Source organism: Lampetra fluviatilis, chromosome 35 (assembly GCF_964198595.1).
Source record: "Lampetra fluviatilis chromosome 35, kcLamFluv1.1, whole genome shotgun sequence".
NCBI classification, from domain to species: Eukaryota; Metazoa; Chordata; class Hyperoartia; order Petromyzontiformes; family Petromyzontidae; genus Lampetra; species Lampetra fluviatilis.
Genome location: NC_136309.1, coordinates 5,649,138 through 5,666,006, shown reverse-complemented (window position 1 = coordinate 5,666,006; position 16,869 = coordinate 5,649,138). Strand labels below are relative to the sequence as shown.

Here is a 16,869-nt window from a genome sequence, read left to right as displayed (position 1 = left end):
ATGTTGTACGCTTCTTCTAAAACCAAGTGCTAACGTCAAATGCCATTGTTGTAAAATACTAAGTGTGTCAACTTTGGTAGCGGACAAGTTTCCCCAGAGCTTGAGACAGGCTTTTATTAACTGCCACCTGTGCCTAAATCGGACTGGACACATTCCGGGAAATGTTTTCCCGCAGTCAGATGCAGTTTGCGCAGGCGAAGCGGCGCGAGATTCCATCATCATCGCCACCACAGCCACCGCCGCCGCGTTCCCCATGATTGGAATGCTTATTGCACGGATCGTGCCGCGCAACCACAAACTAATGCCCGCTCACGAGGGGCTCCGCGCGCTCACGCTCGTCGCTTTCACTACAAATTACTTCTGGTAACCTCTGCTCGGCGTGCCCACAGTGGGAATTTTAATTTTTCATTCGCAAACAAGGCGCTGTAATTGACATCGGTTATTACCCCGCGATTCCGCATCGCCCGTCTCGTCGAATTAGCACCGGGAGTCCATGAATAATACACAACGTGTCCGCAGCCGAGCCTGCCATTTCCTGCTGCTTTAAATGCGGTCCGAACACGTTACTACCGGGAGTAGGATGACACGCTCGTTGCGTGCGCGCGTGGCGTAGTATCGGGTGGTTGGTGGCCTCGTTGAATTGTCGCGATTGCGGTCTAAACGCCGCTGCGTTACCAATGGCGGCGACGCTCGCCGTCCCTGCGCGATCGCTGTCCACTGCTCCATTGGCCGATTTGTCCCGAGAACCTGGCACAACCCCTGTGCTCCATCGGTCAGAGCCTCGCTCGCACGCAGTCAGAGGAACGTCACTTACGCTGGCACGGGGCGGGGGGCTGTGCGTTCCGATGGAGGTGCTCACCCATTGGTGGGCCCCCAAGCAAAAGATACATATTCAAGATAAAGATGCGGTTGCAAGAAAAGAATTAGCAAATATATTAAACTCGCCTATTGCCCGCCCTAGGACGTAAGCTGTAATATTTACGAAAAAATACAGCAGAGTATAATTGTATCTTGTGTAAATTTAATGGCAGTGAATCTTGCACGAAAGTATGTCATCAAACACTTCACTGCATTTCACTGTAGCACTGTATTAATGGCAGTGAATCTTGCACAAAACGAAGTCATAAAATACTTCACTGCAGTTCACTGTAGCACTGTAGAAAACTGACCTTCAATTTGTTCAAATCCACTGCTCTGATACTATATTTTCTTCTGCTTTCGGTCGCTGGGGTTGAAATTATTTGGAAATCGATAGAATATCTGAAAAATCACCGAGAAATATCTATTTTACCATAATGTAGACGCATAAATTAGACTTACCTTTGGTCTCAAGTGCTGAAGAAATTAATAAAGACATAAATCCACTTTGTTGCTGCGGCGAATTATTTAATAGATTCACTTTCAATAAAGAAACGTCAAACTTAAAGCGTGAGTCAAACTTCTGCGTGAGTGTAAAAATCCACCCGCTCATGAATATTAATGCCGGGGGTGGGGGGGGGAGCGGCATGTGGAGTGACGTCACGCGCGTTACACACAAACAGACATTATTTGCTCATTATAGTCGTAATAGTTCGCCAATATACTGTATGTACACTTATGTTAAGTATTATCGGAACGAGAAGCTCTTTATGCTGGAGTTGGACTGATGTTTGGCAAATCCCCATAATAATTTTTTGCTGAATCTGGAACCTCTTAAGCTGCTTGGGGCCCTGTGCTATGGCTCAGTTCGCTTATCCCTCGCGCCGCTAACCGTAGGCAGGGGACGGGCAGCACCAGATTCGAATTTCCCGAGAGATGTATTTTAGTTCTGACCGAGTCTGTTTGGCTCGGGCTCGTGAAGAACGTCCACCGCTGCCCGTGCCGTTTCACTTACTCGCCGGGACATGGCGTGGGCCCGGTGAGAAATGGCGAGCGCAAACCGCGTGGATACTGGGCCAGTCGACCAGGCGCCGCGTGTTAATGAGCGGCGGCGGCACGGGCGACGTTCCGTGTTTCAAGTTGACCTTAGCGGTGTTCGGCTTAGCTCGCACGCCACCGCGCACGTGCCTAATTGTGTCTCTCTCAACGGGTGCCGGAATAGCGGTGCGCACGAAACATTAATTATTAATGTGTGTTGCGCAGGAAGCCGTAATTGGTTGCAGGCGAAAGCCGAGTCTGTCCCGCGCGGAAGCCCGACCCCACGCGATTGCTCCGAAGATGCACACTGTGGAGATGACGTGCCCTTCTCCCCAGGGTTTTTTATATTTACATTAAAAAAAAACAACCTCTTTGGTAAAAAAAAAAAAATTGAACGGTGCTAATTTTCCCAAGCGGGTACAATTTCATATTCACACATCAAGAGATAAACATTTGGTAAATACAGAGATTAAAAGGCACCAAGCTGTAGGGGATTGTTTCATGATCTGCGGGCGTCTGTTGAGAGCAGTCTACCTGTAAACATTTCTGAAGGTTAAAACATTTCTCCTTTGCGCATACGGGAAGAGGCGGCTGACGGAAACAGACGTGTTGATTTGTTTATTAATTCATTTTCATAAACTTTTCAGGGCAAGGTGATTCATGTTAATTTGCGGTAATAAGTCCTGGCACCTTTGAGATCTCCGCGTTTGAAGCGGGCGGGTCTGATGCCACGTTATGATATCACTGTGTAACAAATTTTTATTTTTTTGTTCCTGGGTAGTAAGTGTTATTTCGTAAATGCTTATGCCTAAAAAGTATAGAAAATGGCTATTATTCCCCACAAACTTTGCTTTTGTGACCAGTACAGTGATATTTTAAAATATACCTATTTTCAATGAGAAAACTGGCGAATTTGTGTCTTTTCATTCACATAAAGTCAGAAAAAAACAACATATGAATCCAAATTAGCATGTTCTTATACTAAAGTAATAAAAAAATGACTACAAAAGATTTAGACACCAAGGCGCACTACCACAGGCGGGACTGGCCATAGCGAATCGAGTTCTCTGTGGGGCAGAACAACGTCAAGTGGGAGCCACAGGTGGACCCCAGGAAGGTGCTGATGCCACCACTGCACATCAAATTGGGCCTTATGAAACAATTTGTCAGAGCTGTAGATAAGGAGTCGGTAGCCTTCAAGTACCTTCAAGACTTCTTCCCTAAGCTGTCTGAGGCAAAGGTCAAAGCCGGTGTCTTCGTCGGACCACAGATAAAGAAGATCCTGGAGTGCAATGAATTCCCCAAGAAGCTCACTAGTAAGGAGAAAGCGGCTTGGGACAGCTTTGCCGCAGTGGTTCGTGGCTTCCTGGGCAATCACGAGGTCCAAAACTATGTGGAGCTGGTTGAGACTCTGGTGAAGAACTACGGCACAATGGGCTGTAGGATGTCCCTCAAAGTCCATATCCTTGATGCTCATCTTGATAAATTCAAGGAGAACATGGGAGCGTACTCGGAGGAGCAAGGCGAGCACTTCCACCAGGATATACTGGACTTTAAACGCCTCTACCAAGGACAGTATAACGAGAACATGATGGGAGACTACATTTGGGGGCTGATTTGTGAAAGTGATTTACAGTATAATCGTAAATCTCGACAAACTACTCACTTATAAATCTTGTGTAGTCACTTTTGTATTACTTTAGTATAAAAAAATGTAAATATTGATTGATATGTTTTTTTTTCTTACTTTATGTGAACGAAAAGACACAAATTCGCCAGTTTTCTCATTGAAAATAGGTACATTTCAAAATATCACTGTCCTGGTCACAAAAGCAAAGTTTCGTGGGGAATAATAGCCATTTCCTATACTTTTTCGGCATAAGCAATTCCGAAATAACACTTACTACCCAGGAACAAAAATTGTGTTAAATAGCATATTTAACGCGGCCCTAATGAAATCCGCGCCTGCTTAGCCGCAGGTTGGCTTGCGTGCTCCTACCGTGCGTTATGCCACCCGACGGCTGCAAAGCCTTAAAATATATCGACCGAGAGCGTAGCAATCGGTCGAAGCTCGCCCAACACCGTCGTCTCCCAGGTTTGTGCGACTGGGCTTCGTTCCTCCGAGCTGCCCGGGAGGGCCGTGCAGCTGTGGGTGGGCTGCAGTGGGTTGAGTACACCTCGCAAACAATGCGAAGATCCGCTATCAGTTAACTCATTCATTGAGAGCCATTGCGTACGGGCGTCTTGTTAATCCACTGCTGGACGAAGACCTCGTTGGACCTAGAGGTTGTTGTGACCATGCTTCACCACGTTGAGTGCACTCTGGTTGGTGAGGAGGGTGGAAGCCGAGGACCGGTTCAGATGTCGCTCACCGCTAACTGTGGCCAGGTATCTATTTTTTTATTGCTATTTACAATTTTTTTCTATTACCGTAAATCGTAAAAAATTATAATAATCAAAAATCGAACTCGGGTCACTAGTTTCGATTTAAAGCTTTCGTGACTGCAGGGATTCATCTTTTTGGTTCTTTCGGTAAAGTCACGTAGAAAGACGGCTGCTTGCGTTGTGGCCGAAACGTCGTGAGAATTGTATTTTATTACGTGTTCTTTTTATTATTTTATTATTTCCCTTCTACGTGACTTTACCGAAAGAACCAAGAAGATCGGGTCACTAGGTTTATATAGCAGCGCGTGAACCACTTCCACCCAAACAGTGTGAACAGATGCAAAGCGAAGGCCGCTAAGGGCTGATAAACGTCATGAACCGTCCCGTGCGAGAATAGTTGAGATTTTCATTGCGCTCTGGAACTTGGCCGATTTTCCCTTGCTGCCATCTCGCCCTCTGTAGCTGTACTTCGGGTCATAGTGGCGGTTGGTCAGCCGCTGTGCCACCGCCACCGCAGAGTGACATTGCGCAACACATCGCTGGGTTAATTCTCTCGAGGCGTCACCTTTTTTTCTCTCTTCATCTCACCTGTGCAATGGCGGTGTCCGTTCAAAAGCGATGTTGCTCACAAATTGAGCTATAACATCAAACACACTTCTCTAGGCAATTGCTACCACCGTGCAGTGTGCCCAGGTACGTGGCTGGCCTACTGAACACATGTCACACACACACTCACAGTTACAGCCCCCCCCGCCAACACACACGCACACACAGGCGCGTACACGTACACCTCCCTTCGGCTTTGTTGGTTCACCCCTAGCGCCCTCGCCTCTTACGGGTTTTTTTTCTTTCTGGATCTGAAGCCGCGAATTCGAGGCTCTCGGTCCCAAAACGTTGCCACCGTTTGATATTTGAGCTGGCAGCTAGCTAGCGTTCTGCCGTGGTGTTTCGGTGCCCGCGCTCCTGAAAAGCGATGCTTTGTCGGCGTATGGCCTCGGGTCGTCGCCTGTCCTCGTTTTCCCAGGTGTGCTGTCTCCTATTGCAGGAGCTGCCCTCCCTGCGAAATATGCACGTCTTTACGGTGCATCAAAAGTTCCTGGTTTTGTCAGTTGCGTGATGATGATGATAATAATAGTGATACACCGCTCATGATGATGCATTTTCTTGTTGCAAAAAGAGTGGTGACGCATCCCAGCAGGAGCGCATTTGCCGCTCGTTGCAGAGGGTCGCGGTTCGAGCCCAGCCACCGCGCTGGTTAAATGCAGTGGACATTACAGATCTCACGACGGTATTCGAATGAGAGTTGGCCACGTGTGCCGGTGTCGCGGTCCAAATGCACAGAAATGTGATCAATCGCTCGCAAATGACTTAGTTGGGAAAAGCCACATCGCAAAATCGGCCCATGCTGGCCGACTTTTACCCTCTTGTCGTTCCTGGAGCAATGCACGTGTCAGGACATTGCACTGACGTGCAGTTTTGTGTGTTTGTCTCCTTCGCGTAACATGCCCCCGTTTTTATTGCACCTCTGCGGTGACAGCGCTACTTTTTTGGGGGCACGTGTCCTCAACGCTCATTTCGGGAACGAGAGTTTTCAGCCCGGCACGTCTTTCAATGCGGCGGCGGCGGCGATGGCGGCAGGACACCGTGTCTTGTGTTATTGATGAGGCCCCCGGCGCTGCACCCTCTCTCCTGCCTTAACGTTGCACGCAGGCTGACTTCCTGCATGCTGTTATTGTGATTCACGGCAGGGCGTCGTTGCAGCTCATCGTTATGGACTTCGCAATGTGTAGATTACTAGGAGACAGCGGTTGTTTTTTCTTAACCCCTTCGTCGATTCTGCATCATCGTGATTCATATTACTATTATAATACTCATTTCTGTCCAAGCGTAGTTGTCCTCAGCCATAGGACTTTGGAATTTCCTACGTGGGCTCAGAGCTGCTGCCGGCGGAGGTGAGAACCTGTGATGTTTGTGATTTCCGCGGTTGTGCCGCGCGGCTCGCCAACGCGCGTCTCAGGATGCGCCCATCCGTTTCAACTCCTGAATTAGCTCGCCCCCTCCCCCCCCCCCTCGGCACTCGTGGAGCAAAACGTCGGACGATGCCGCCACCACGCGTAGCGAGACTCGGGGGAAGCCGAACGAACGCAGCGTCATCGCAGAGCCGGGCTCCGGCCTTGCCGGCGCCGTCTGCTGGCCACGGGGGGGGGGGGGGGAGCGGGGGTGAGGGGGTTTGACTCCCCGTGTATAAGGGTGCTGGCTTTAACCCCGTGAGTGACGGGGGCCATGTTAACAAGTTGAAACGGCCAAACCCGTTGGGGCTGCGGCGTGGCCAGGAGGTGGCAGTGGAGAAACTGGGATCATGAACCCGTGCGCGTTGACATTCGAGGACTTTCCCCCGATGTGTCGTCTTGTGTTGTCTGTGGGTACTGTGGTCTCCTCCCGCGTGCAAGACACTCGTAAAAAAAAAGTCCAAACACCCCAGTGTAGAGCCCTTCTTTAAACAGATTCCAGCAAGACTTTTCCACGTCAACACATCAAAGAAGTCATCACAGTGGTTGGCGTATATGCTGCGCCGTGAACCCAGCAAACCGAGTTCGATTCCTGGCCACGACTAACATCAGTGGCAAGTGTAACTGTCGTCACGCATCCTGCCCTCCCCCTCTACACCGACCCACACTGACCAGCGTGGTGAAGTATGGTAAAAAAAAAACATGGTAGTTGCGGGGGGGGGGGGGAGGTGGTTGGGGAGGTGCTTCATTCTTTGGTGGATTGAGAATGTCTGGAATGTATTTATTCGTATTTCCTTCAACGTGCATCTTAATCTCAAGGAAGATGGTCGAGATCTGACGAGGGGAAACACGAGTGTGTGTTATTTCACATTCTCCGGCGGTTGCAGGGGGAGTCTTTGTGGGCCGAGTGGCGGCGTTTATCAAAGGCCTTCCTCCTGCGGCTCGTTACCTGCGCTTCACACTCAGCGGGGGCGCGCGCCCGCACAGCGTTTTCAATTGGCAACCAGCGTCGAGGCCGCCGCTTTGTTGTGGGGAGATCTATTTTTGTTTTCCAGTGGAAGCCGGGACGTTTAACAGTAACGCGATGTGACTTTCAAAATAAAAATAACGGCGGGGCCCGGGCGGTTGGAAATGACAGAGGAGTCCCTCCGGCGAAGGAGCAAGCACACCCGCCCGCACGCCCGCTCACCCGCCTACCCGCCTGCCTGCCATGCCTCGCCCGAATCCTGCACTTAATTCCAAAATTAGGAACTTGCACGCCAATAAAAATGGCACGGGCCGAGAACGATTTACGACTGAAAATTGAATGTTTTTGGGACTGCTGGACCCGGCTTTATAGCGCAGGGCCTTAAATCTTAAAGCGAGCCTTAGGAGCGGCTGCCTGTTAAGCGTAATTGCATTTTAAATTTAATGAAAGCCTCGCGTGATATGTGTAGTGCCGCATCCGTGCGCCCGCGCGCACGAGATTTACCACGTTCCCACGACTCTTCTTCACGTGTTAACAAGCGTGCGCGCGTGCGCGCTGACACAGGTGTACGCGTGAATGAGCGTCCGCGTGAACATGCCTGAATGCGTGTGAACACGCAACACCGAGGATGGCGCTGGGTCTTCAGCCATGGCCGTGGTGGAGGCCGCGTGCCCGGCCTCGCGTTCGCTCCCGTTGCGTGCACACCGTCTGGCATAATAATAATAATAATCACCATGCCGAGAGAGTTTGTTTACACGTGCGCATGATTACGGTGCCGTTGCCGCTTTTATGGACGTTCAGTCCACTGGGATTTCCCGCCTGGCCGACGTGTACGTACTTAACAACCGTGCTGACCAATTCGGCGTCTGCACGTGCGGACACGGGCCCCCAGGTGACTGGCGGTTCGCATGCACACAATCAGTGTGTGCAACGCTCAGTGAGCCTTGGCGATAATGTTGTCCATGCCCATTCCCCCATAGTGAGCGGTCGCGCGCCGTGCCATGGACCGAGCAACCCAAGTTCGATTTCCGCTCACAACCATCGTCAGTGACGACGAATATTTGAAGCAGTCCTGTGGCCTCCCATACGCCGGTGCCGAGTGTAAATATCCCCTGTGGGGGAGACAAAAGCGGCCACACCACTCCCTCGTGTGCTGTGCTTCGCAGGTGCTCGCTAACAGCGCTTGCCCCAGAGGTCTGTTAAGGCTACACGGGGGGGTCTTTGACTGTGCGTGTGCGTGTGACGGTCCGGCCCGCCCAATTAAGTAACGACGACCGCGTCTTTGGGCGAGCGATCCGGGCCACTTGCACCGAGCCGGCGAAGTCGCTGTAATTGGGCGCGCAGCCTCGGCTTAGCTTTGCTTGGTACGGAGCCAACCGATGCGCAATAAAGCCCACGCGGTTTTACGCTCCGTTTTGTTTGTTTTCCCAACCAATTCCAGGGCATTCGAGGTGGGCAGCACAGTAAACAACGTCGGATGTGCTGCGTGCGCTTCGCTCGGTGCGTGCGTGCGCCTGTGCCTGTCTCGTGAACAGCTTCACGAGCGAGTGTGTGTGTGTGTGCGTTCGTGCGTATCCGCGCGTACGTGCGCGCGCGTTGTGTGCGCGCGCTGTCGCATTCCCACAGCTGTGCCTTGCCCGCGCCGTCTTCCGATGTCAAATCGTGTAACATTTTAATCTTCTTCTCTGCCCAACTTGACAAAATCTGGAACACAGTGTGGAACTGCCTGGGCGTGGGAGTGGGTGTTAGGTTTGACACCTTTATAGATCAAGGAGGGTTTTCCTGCGAGCTTAAGTGCTCTGCTTGGCCTGCGCGTGGGCCTGATTCGTTTTCGCGCTGGCTTCACGCTGCTGCCAGGCGAGGATGCTCCCAGCGGCCAATTACCCTGAAATAACGGCGCCGTTAACGTCCGGCGGGGTCCGCTCTGCCAGTGAAACGACCTCCGCACGGAGCCCTCCGACGGCCACCGCGGGAAAGGCTGCCGCTTCCCGGGTGGTCGTCGCGTTTGGCTGAGGCGCGGATCAGCTCCTCAAGTTGCCTCCACAGGGATGAGATTACATTTTTTTTTTTTTTAACCAAGACGCATCTTGGGACGAGGAAAATCTTGCAACGCCATCACCACCACCATCATCATCATCATCACCGTACCTCCCATGCAGCTCATCTCGAGATTCCGTGCAACAGGGAACCCCCAGTGGCAGCTATGCAAGGCCTACGCAGTACCGGCCTTGCGAGTGAGCATCAGTCCGCGGGCAGGAGGCGGCGTTGCCGTGCGGCGCCTCAGTGAAGTACTTTGTGAGTAATTTTTCCAATTTGATCGTGATGCCCGCACAGTGTAACTGACCACTCCTTGTCCAGTAACGTGCCGGGGGGGATCGCTCACGTTCACTGTGAAGCGCAAGGCGGTTGGTATTTTCCGGTTACTGCGCCTGCGGTATTAACTGGAGCGGCCGTTGAGCTCGCACCGAGAACCTCTACAGCCAGCAACAAACGCGCTTCTGCTGGGCTGTGTGGCTGGCAGTTTTCCGCAGGTAAAGGCATCATCGCCTTGCGCGATTTGCCAGGGCTGCCCAGAGGTATCCTGAAAACCTGGGGCAGAGTGCCACGTGCCCCCCCCCCCCCTTATTCTACCATTCACAGGCCCGTTGTGGGGCTCTCTTTTGTGTTAAGCTCAGTTTCAGTTTTCAGTTTCATTTATTTGGTGTAGTCCTGTGAGCCATTCGGCTCTTGAATCGGGTGCAACCGCAACAAACTAAAAACATGAACAAGAAAACATCTTAAAGTGACTATGCGCAAACAGAAAAAAAACAACACCTTAGTGCTGAGTTGATAAGCAGATCACTTCGAGCGTTGAATGCTTCGGAGAAGCCTAACAGACTTCCCTGAGTCTGCTAGGACGTCACTGGGGAAACGGGGATGGGTGGCAACCCTTGGCTTGGCGGCAGTGCCTCCTTCTGCAGCGGCCCCCGTGAGCGGGCAAGCGGGCGGGCGGGGTGGGGCGGGCGGGCAATGTGGGCGAGCGGGGCGGGTGGGCAGGCGTTCAGGCGTCAACAATTCATCATGCGCGGCGGCGGCTGCGGGAGGAATGCGACAGGAGGAGATTCGCGGGATTCAATTGGAACGACGCGGTCGGGTGCGCAGCAGCTTCAAATTAGTGCTGACGGCTTCATCGGCACACTCGGGAGAGAAACGAGGGCGCACGGAGGACTCGGAAATAACGAAGAATAAAGCGCGTTCTGTCTTCCTGTTGTTTATATTTCTGAATTAGTGTGTTTTTATTATTTTATTATTATATTCCCCCTCCCCCCCACCCCCCCAAGAGAATATCACAAAAAATTGGCGAAAAACAAAGCCTTGTAAACGAACGCGATCCTGCAAAAGCAGCGGTGCGAGCCTTCGGCAAGCCGGTGGCTTCCGAGTGGGCTTCACGGCCATCTGCGAGTCTGACGAGCGTCGTCTGCGCATCTCAGTTGAAGTTGCCGTGCGGGATTTAAGTGGCCGAAGGAAGAATGGAGGCAACCGCCCTGCGATTGCCCGCTGGCGTCGCTGTGGGCGGAAGGCGCCTCCACTCGAGGGAGTGCTGGATAGGGTACTTTGGCCTCCTCCTCCTCCGCGTTGGCCGTACACCTTGGAAGATGCGAGCCTACCCTCGCCGTAGCCCACGGCACGCGAGGCCTGCCGATCGCAGTCCGTCCGTGACATGTGTACCCGTTTATTCTAACGGGTGGACGGTTTTTGTGTTTTACTGTTGAGAAATTGTTGAAAACAAATCACGAATTCGAAGAGTTTTTTTTTTTTAAACAGTTTCAATTTAGCCACACGTGTGAAAAATTGACGGTGGAACAGGGGGGGAGTCTTCGAGCGAGCGGGGATGGCGTGTCAGATGGTTGTTGTTGCTTATCGCCATGCGGTTTAACAGCATTTCCCTGTCAACGGCCGGACAGGCCTGACACCGTAATCCTTCAAATCTTCGGGATCAGGAAATATGCCTGTTCGGTTGAGGCCAAAGGAGGCGAGGCCACGATAATTTCACATCCCCTTCAAGCCGCACATGTGCGGTGAAGGTTGTGGCTCTCTGATGTCCGACACTGGTCTTCCGTAGGCAAGGACATTGGAGCCACATTGGCAGCAAATCTCCGTGTCTCCCGACGACCAGCATACCAATCGCACGCCATCAAGATTCCAGAGGAGCGGCGGGGGAACTCGGACGGTTGTGTTATATTTCTGAACAGGCAACTAAAACGACGACGACAACAACAACAACAACTCGAGTGGTATTTGCATCAGAGCTCCTCTTATCCGCGACCCAATTAGCCGCAGACAAAATCCATTCGCAGACGTAGCTGTATGCAGTTATGTAGCGTATGGTTTTGCGGTAAACTAGGACCCATGTCTAACAGAAGAGGGTCCTTGCCCACAAACCATCAAGGAGTTCGTGAGCATTCGATCAAGCGAGCCGAACTGCTGACGAAACAATGAATATCGAAACCGGTCCAGAGTTTTGCTCGTGTTGAACCAATGCCGCTAAAACATTGCACTCCCCACAAGGTTGCGTGGCTGATGGCATGTTTAGAAACACTTTTTATATATTCGTCGCTTTACGTTACTTTCTGTACAGAGCTGAGTTCTCCGATCACTGCACCGATTAGCGGCGAGGGTAACCTGCCATTGTTTTGGCCGGTTTCCACGTATGATGACGGGGTAAGTCCCTAACACCACATGCTATTCAGCATGAAGCCTGATGCGTCACTCCACGTTCTTAGGAGCATTTTAGGAACCGAATTGAGCAGCTCGCATTCTCTCTAACCACACGGTGAAGTATGGTTAAACTTCGCAGTTGCTGACACGGCATGAGGAGGCCTTCATCCATCTTCATCCAGTTCGACGGGTGGCTGTGCATTGCGTTATTTATGCCCGAACTAAACTTTTTATTTTACCAAGTCAAGCCCATTGAGCTATATAACTTTTTTTCTGAAGTGACCTGGCCACAAATCATAGCTCAACAAAGTTGCTTATCACGTGCAAATTTATAGCAGCTACATGCTCTTCGTGAATGTTCTTAAATGTGGAGGGGAAAAAACCGGAAGACCAGGAGAAATATCCACGCGACCACGGGGAGAACAGGCGTCAGGGTCAGGATCGAACCCACGACCTCCCGTAGACAAGGCGAGGTAGTTAACATCTCGCCGCCACGGCACCCCCAACGGTGCGACTGGTATTGCCGAGCATCGCCTGCTGCACGGTTGACCGACTGCGCGTGCTGGAGTGGGGGGGGGACATGCCACGGAGCTACGTGCGCCGTGGCCACATTTAACATTGTCTCGGCAAAAAGGTCACGGGCGCTAGCCTGGGGTGCGGCTCCTGCGCCACGCTGCAGGCTTCACGGCTTGTCGCCAAATCAAGGGGAAGATTTCTGGGTCAGCGGTCCCACGGAGCCATTGTGTGCCCCGGGAGATGAGCAAACAAGGCCGGCCATCTCGAGCATGCCTCCTGCACCCCGCGCAGAGAGCCGACGTAACCAGGATAGCCCACGCGAGCTGTTGGGGCAAGTGCCGTTAAGCGAGCAGCACCTGTGAAGGCCCGCATGGCAAACGAGGGGCTGGTGTGGCTCGCGCCACGCCCTGGCCACCTCTCTCTCCCCGGTACCGATGTTTACACTGCACCAGGTACTCGTTTAGGACTTGGTCTTCCTTGGGAAGGCCCAGAACCGGTTCAGATATTCATTGTCGGGTATTAGCTTTGGCCGCAAGTCCAACTCGGGGTGCCGAGTTGCCCAGCCCTTCATATTAGGGAAGGGTCGACGGAAGTGGATGTCACAGAGCCTTCAAGTGACCTCCGTTCTACACAGTGGAGGGCAGTGCTCTCATATTTTACTCACTCATATTAATGTTCATTGTACGACAGTCATAAATTCTGAGAGAATTCAGCGCGGAACCAAGTTTTCAATCATTGGTGACCGTGCTGTGACCATCAACTCGCTACATTTGAAAACCCAGTTTAACCAGAGGCGCAGCGTTTGAAACCTGAATTTGAACCCAGGATCTCAGCGCTCCTGACCTCTGAGCCACCACCCGGCCACCGCCGTGCTTCTCGCTTGAGCTGCGAGCGAGGCCCCTGTGTTGCCGGCCGCCTTCGCCGACCGGCAGCGACAGCAACGACGGCAGCCGGCCTAGTCTGGCGCTCGGGAGAGCCGCACACTCCGCCAGAGTCGGCGCGCGACCTACGGCTCGGGGTGAAACGTGGAGATTTACGAGCTTTCACGTGAATCCGCTCGCGTGAATCCTGCATTTGAATTTTCGCGTGTGAAGCTCTCAAAATGCGGGCGGTTCTCCCCTCTGGAGATTCCCGCGCTCGAGTTATTATAGGCGGATCAAGCGGGTTACGGTCGAGGGAGAAATAAAACAAGGTTTGGTACGGGTTCACGGCATGCACCCGCAGGGCACGCGTTCCCAACGCCGCCGTCAGATATTGCAGCTCGCCCCGGCGCGCTTAAGCGGGTTACAGGTAGAGGCCCAGGCTAGGCCGTGGCAAATCTCACAACAGAAACACAGCAGAGCCTCGAACTTAAAATTATACCCCCCCCCCTCCACCGCCCGTGCGCCACTCCACTCCCGCAGGGTCGGGCGGCGCGTGCCGTTTGGCGGTGGGTTCATCACGAGAAGGCCCTTGGCCGCGCTCGTGGTTTAGGAGCTCGGCGCGCACACCGCTGGGCACACAAGTCGTGATTATTGGTACGCCCGCACGCCCAAAATTGCTGCGCCCGGTGTACAACGGTGTCCGCATATCACTCCCCATCACCATGCACCCCCCGAGGGTGGGGGGTTGACTTGCGGAGCCACCTTTCCATCTGTGCCGTGCCCCCCCCCACGCCTCCCAGCACCTCCCCGCCCCCCGACCCCCTGGACTCGCCACCTTCTGCGCCCCCACCCCAGCTCAGTCGAGATTTGACCCACTTGATCTTTTCTCATCCGTTAAGAAGGTGCGCCAAATCAATACCGCCAGGGCGCTGTCAAGGGCAGCAGTTATTAAATTATTACATTATTTGTGCGTTTATTTACGGACTCCTATCCACCCCCCCCCAAACCCTCCACCTACTCCTCTGAGCGTTTGCCACTACAAGGCGGCGCTTGCGTTGCGCGCACGTGCTCGTGAGCACGCGCGCGCGCGCACATGCGCACATGCGTACTGATTTTTGCTTTATTGCATTATTAATAACAACTATTGCGGCACTCGAGCGGCCGCACGAAGATGAAACCGATTATTTAGTTTTTTAATTCCCTCGTTTGGATTGGATATTGATTGGAGCGTAAATATATTGCAGGCGGTTTGACAGCGACTTGGAGGAGGTGCTGCTGGGGGGGAGGACCTTTATTTTGAAAGGTCCCGCAAGCTTTTGAATTTGAAACAGAGTTGCCGCCGTACGCGCGCTAATTATTCACTTCTTAAAGGTCACGGCAATTTTTACCCGTGCAAATTTCTGCACGTTGCAACATTACAGGAGCCGCGCTGGATTACGGTTAATAAGGCGGCCAATGTTTGGGTTTAATTCCCTTTGAAAGTGTGCATCGGAGCTTTCAGGTTAAATCGGCGATTAGAAAGAATCCGCGTTAAATTGGTTACACGGAATTCGGCGTTAGACGTAACGCGAAATGCTAATGCCATCATTTTTTGCGCAGTACCGGTAAATGAGACAATCCTGCTCAGCGCAATTATTTTACGATTATTGAAATGTTGTGGGAGCGGTGGGGGGGGGGGTGTAGCGTGCTGTCCGCTGAGACGAGGGCCGGAGATCCATCTGGCACGCGCGGAGGTGTGCGCGGGTGTGCGAAGGTGTGCGAAGGTGTGCGCGGGTGTGCGAAGGTGTGCGTGGCTGTGCGCCGGTGTGCGAAGGTGTGCGGGGCTGTGCGGGCGCACGCGTGTGTTTTTGTGTTGACGTGCAACGGCCGCGACGGCGGCGACGGCAACGGATTGCCCGCCCTGCGCCCGGCTAATCCGCTAATCCTCGTGCCCCCGGCAAGGATACCCGGCCGTCTCGCATGGCAAGTCAGCGCCATTGATTATTCGAGCGCTGCTGCCAAGGTGCTTTTAGAACCGCAGCCAGAGTTCACACCCTTCGCGTGTTCCTATTCTGCTTTTGTTTTTTCGTCCGTTATCTCTGCGTCCTTGTAGCACCTCTCAGAACGTTCTGTTTGCTCGAACGCGCGCCAGGGGTTAAAGTGTTGTGTGCGCGGGCTGTTTTTACCTGTGTGTGTGTGTGTGGTTACGAGTGTGCGTGCGTTTATGCATAATGTTGCCCGAACAGTCTGTAAGGCTATATCGGAGATATTTGTTTATGCAGAGGTCATCATCATCATCACTGGGACAAGCCAGAGTAGTGGTGCAATTGTGGCCTTGCAACCCAAACTATGGACCATAGAGTAAACCCACTGCGGTCTGCGCTGCTTCAACGGAGGAGGAACAGCAAAATTACGTGAACTCTCTCTCTGCTGAAGCCCTCTCGTCATAGCAGTAGCAGCAGCAGCAGCAGGACCTCCACATTGGTATCGAGCTCCTGAACCATATTCCTGCTGCTGAATATCATGCGCAAGAACAGAATCATCACTGTCATCATCGTCGTCATCGTGATCTCAGTCTTCATCAATGTCGTCATCGTCGCCATTACTTGTGCGTAGGTTTTTGTGCCGCGAGTTGTTCGGCAGGTTCCCAATAGGCTCCCAGTGCATGGGGCGAAACGTCGGACATCGTGCCGAATAACGTGCAGTCTGACCCGAACACACAATGGAGAGTTTTTGACATCGCCATTGTCTACGTAATCGTTATCATCGTCATCATATCCATCATCATATTCATCATCATCATCACCATTGTCTACATCATTATTACTATGATCATTATATGCATGCCAAGTATTTTCCATGTATAATGATAACCTCTGAGACGAGGATATTGCATTGGGGGTTACGTATGTTTACATTGTATATGGCATGGGCTGGCGACATCGGTGGAGTTTGACTTCTAGATTTGGGGGGGGGGGGGGCGGGTGGGGAGGGGTTCCCTTTGGCCCTCAAATTAGGAATCGCTGGTGCATGTAATTAATAAATAATTATTATTTTATCACTGGTGCTTATAATTCCTACATTTTTAATCATTCTTGCTAACTACGGAAAATAAATTTATGAAGGTGTCCAGTTTGGGGTTGGGTGTTGCCCCCACCCCCTCCCTCACCCCCCCCCCCCGCAAACTCCACCAATGGGCTGGCGGTCTACGAGCTCTCAATCGGTTTGCTCACTGCTGGAGCCACAGTTTGCACGGCTGCAGTCAATCAATGACCATCGTCTCATTAATGGCAAGGTGAGAGAGGGCCCGTCGAAACGAAAGCCCCCCTCTCGCCAGCGAGACCTGCAAATTTAGGGGCGCAGAATGTAACGTCGCCGGTGCCGGAGCCTCGCGATGATCCCTGTGACTACCCCGTGCAGGGGGCTGGATGTGGCCGTCAGCCGAGTCACCGGATTGCCCCGTTCTTGTGGCAGCGGGAGAGGCACGTGGGCCCAGCGTCGTTTGCGATTCTTTAATTACGCTGTGATTACACGACACACACACACACACACATGC

The 16,869-nt window shown here is 52.5% G+C and overlaps 1 protein-coding gene across 1 annotated transcript in view; it reads left to right on the top strand.

The window, feature by feature from the left end:
• SDK2 (sidekick cell adhesion molecule 2) overlaps positions 1 to 16,869 on the top strand; it is a 315,464-nt gene that overhangs the window by 217,541 nt on the left and 81,054 nt on the right. The window lies entirely within an intron of this gene.